We start from the raw sequence: 4409 nt of genomic DNA, 5'->3' as shown, positions 1-4409 counted from the left end.
CTGCGTGATAACGGAGAAAATGAAGGAACAGAGAAAAGTAAATGTCACGATTTCTGAGAACATGCTCCGTACACTGAAACAAAATTTTCATTCTGAAGCTACACTGAAACAAGCGTTGCAGTAATGAGAACCATGAACGTGTTTTTAAATTTACTATTCCAACCACGATTGAGCTATAATGAACGCTTTTTATTTGCGTTTTGTTCCCTCTCACCCGGATAAAAACGTATCATTCAGGGAATGGAATAAACCATTAATGTACAATATAACGTATTGGATACAATACAGCGTATTGTAATAGGGTCCTAAAATGGTTAATTAAGTCTTGTTTTCATTTAATAACACGAAAGATCATATTACTGCAACTACTTTAGCATTTTTTCTCGCTCAAATAACGGATATATCATATTTAAACTTTAATTTCAAAATTGGATCCATAAATGAACCTTGACACTTGAGATCATGTTTGATGTTCGCTTAGTCGACAAAAATATCACAGGGGTTTTAGTTTTAACACTGGGGTTGTTCCTATCTGACATTTCGGAAGGGACACGGAAAACAAAATACACCCGAAATTTGAGTTCAAATCAAGGAATGTGGCAAAATCTATAAAAACATAAAAAAATGTTTTTTGTACTTAAACAAATGAAAAACATTAAAAAATTGAGTAAACATGTGTTTTTGGCCTGAACGTAAGCGTTTGGCACTAAAATTGGGACAGGGCTTTAGGACCCTATTGAATGTCGAAGCAATATTATTCATGTTTGGATATACAATTCAAAAACAATATAATATATTGTAACAGAACATTGTATTGTTTTTAATTGGTTTTATACCTTACAATTTTGGTCAAATTCCTATTTTCGCGTTAAACAACTGTTGCTTTTTTCTATGTAGCTTTGCTGAAAGAAATAAACAAAACAAGTTCAAAAAGCAAGAAATGTTGGGTGGAAAATATTCAAAAAGTAAAAATAAGTAGTTTTTTAGAGGTCACTTGACATTAGCTGTAACGACGAATGCAACCATGATACAGTTTGTTGAATTGTTTTTGTATTGTACAACAATACACGAATTGCTTATCAAGACAATACATGAACAATATATCGTATTGTATTTTCAAAATGTTTGTATGAGAAAATATCTATATTTGTATTGTTACGATACTTAACCACCCATACATTATATTGCAAAAATCTCATATACCGTACAGTGAACTGTTCAAAACAATATATTGTACTGTAATTGTATTGTCATTTTACAATATACTGTATTGTATTTCCAATATATTGAATGGTACTGTTTCAATATGTTATATTGTTTTTGTATTGTATTTTTTATACGGGCAGTCCAACCGCGTCGATAGCCGAGCGGCTAGCGTTCGCGCTTGACAATCGCCAGATCCTCGGTTCGATTCTGGTATGCTGCAAGTTTTTAACCATGACATAGTAATTTTTACTATACAAATGGTGCCATGGTAAAATTGAATGCACAAACTATTCTAAATAAATGCGAATTTAGTCTGCACAAATCAAGTGGCGTTGTGTATTTAATTTAACCCTCTGATATAGTATTTTCAACCGCAACGCTGTTCTCAGTGTAGTTTTAACACTACACTGAGAACAGCGTTGCGGTTGAAAATACTATATCAGAGGGTTAAATTAAATACACAACGCCACTTGATTTGTGCAGACTAAATTCACATTTATTTAGAATATTTTGTGCATTAAATTTTACCATGGCACCATTTGTATAGTAAAAATTACTATATCATGGTTAAAAACTTGCAGCAGACCAGAATCGAACCGAGGATCTGGTGATTGCCAAGCGCGAACGCTAGCCGCTCGGCTATCGACGCGGTTGGATTGAGAGGGAACAAAACGCAAATAAAAAGCGTTCATGATAGCTCAATCGTGGTTGGAATAGTAAATTTGAAAACACGTTCATGGTTTTCATTACTGCAACGCTTGTTTCAGTGTAGGGTTGTTCCTATCTGACATTTTGGAAGGGGCACGGAAAACAAAATATACCCAAAATTTGAGTTTAAACCAAGAGGTGTGACGAAATCTCAAAAATCATAAAAAAAAATGTTTTTTGTACTTAAACCAATGAAAATCATTTAAAAATTGAGTAAACATGTGTTTCTGCCCTAAACTTAAGCGTTTGGTAATACAATTGAGACAGGGCTTTAGGACCCTATTGCAGGCAAATTGCCACCATACGGGTTTCTCAAAATACGCGAAAGTAATATTTAAACAAAGACAGCATTGAGAACAACAAGGAGATAATTTCTATATGATCTTAAACTGAATATAATTATCAAAATATTCAACCTTTTTTCAGCAGATTTTTTGATATGCCAGCAAGAAATATCGGTGACGTCGGAGAAACCGAAAGCGGAAAGAATCTCACTCGTAGGACCACTCATTTGGATGATGGACGGCAATGGCAGCCTATTTGGAATTAGATACTAGATCTGAACATGATTAATCTTAAAATAAATAAAGGACATGCAAAAGTTCACTTTCTTTCTTTTTCAAAAGTCCAATGAAAATGGCTAATTTTATTCAATGTCTGGAATTTTAGAACTTTATACATTAAATAAATATTTTTCAAAAAATCATTTGGCGATGTAAAATACGTTTATACTAGCTAAGCTTAAAACATTAAAATGCATCACAATGAGTAAATAGACCGAATATGGTTTTAGAATGGTATTTAACATATCTAGTATTTTATTTTCTTAGCGTGCAGTGTGGTCAAAGGTATGATTCTAAACTTCTCAAATCAAGAATGTTTCTAGTCAAAAATACTAGGGGTCGTCCATAAATGACGTAGCGTTTTTTGGGGGAGGGGGGCTTCACGGATTTGTGACGATGTGTGACGAGGGGGAGGGAGGGGTCCTAGCTAGTGGACGTAGCATTTTAAATCATGTCGGTAATAAGAGAGGTGCTAAAAAATGGCATGCAATTATTTTTTTATCAAACTTTTTTTGGTTTGGGTTTTAAAATGATGATTGAGGCTCGAAACATTCATGACAAGATTGAAAGAAATCTATTAAATTTTAGATTTTCTTGATAAATGCAATCAAACAGATTCTTTAAAGCTTTAAATAATTATGGGAATGTTACATTTTATTCGTGTCTAAATTATTAAATTTTTAAATAAACAAAATAAAAGTTTAATAAATTAATTAAAAATCAATGCTTTAACAACTTGGAGAACATTGTTTTCCCATTTGTTTACCAGATATAAAGTCAACCGTATCAGTTTAATTCAAATTTTTTGTTGGGGCTGTATTTCTTGAAGAGAATGAAATATGCTCTTTTTGGCAAATATTACATTTAAACAAGATATTTATTCCGTGAATTATGCATTCAATGTTGCAGGAGATCTCCACCCAATCAACTCATCTATTTGTTTTTGATAGATCAATGTTCTTGATAGAGTAGCCTGAATATTAATGAAAACAACAGATTCGAGTGTTATCGAAATTGCCCTGTCATTCAATTTTCATAATAAAGCTAAGTATGCTGTTTCGCTCAAGAAAAGTAAAGAAATTCTTTGACTGAATGGGTCAAGAAATTTCCTACAGAGAGCCCCCTTTGAAGTGACATTTCTTCTCAACTGCGTACTGCGATCAGAAAAATGTGATTTTCTTGACCATTTCTTGGAAGTAATTTTCCACGCATCGAGATAGGCGATTCCTTTTCTGGTCAGTAGCAAACCAGCCTTAAAGCCTGATTCGCTGCTGACAAGTAATTTCTCGGCCTATCTTGATGCATGGGAAATTCCTGCAAGGAATCGATCAAGAAAGCTCTATTTTCTGATCGTAGTACGCAGCTGAAAAGAAATGTCAGTTCAAACGGGAGTTGCTGTAGAAAATTTCTGCAAGGAATCGGCGGGAAATTTCTTTAGCGATTCCTGTTCAGCAGCAAATCAGGCTTAACTCGGTAATTTGAAGAAAGATTATTTTTATTATTTAATTGTTTCATTGTGTAAAATTATTTCAGTTTGGGAAACGATAATGAAGTTCAGCTGAAGTATTAATAGAGATGAATAAGTTGTATAATAATCGCTATTTTTATCTATATCTGGCCAGTGATGGCTAAATGGATTTGAATTTGCATGAAAAAGATCCATTTCAAATTAATATAGTTTGTTGATCATTTTCATTGAAATCTATTTCTTAACAACGAATAATTTAAAAAAAAAACAATCCTCTAGTATAACGAAATTTCTGTTCAATTTGTTATAAAATATATTGTACCTTAACTCGTTACTGTTAACATCATTAATCCAAACAAACATTTTTATTTTTCACTTTTTTTGTTGTACACTTGTTTTTTTATGATAACAACAGCAAAATCAATACAATTTAGCCTATATGAAACTGGAAACAAAAATTATGT

The sequence above is a fragment of the Aedes aegypti genome, chromosome 2, assembly GCF_002204515.2.
Source record: "Aedes aegypti strain LVP_AGWG chromosome 2, AaegL5.0 Primary Assembly, whole genome shotgun sequence".
Lineage (NCBI taxonomy): Eukaryota > Metazoa > Arthropoda > Insecta > Diptera > Culicidae > Aedes > Aedes aegypti.
Note: the sequence above shows the minus strand (reverse complement) of the source record.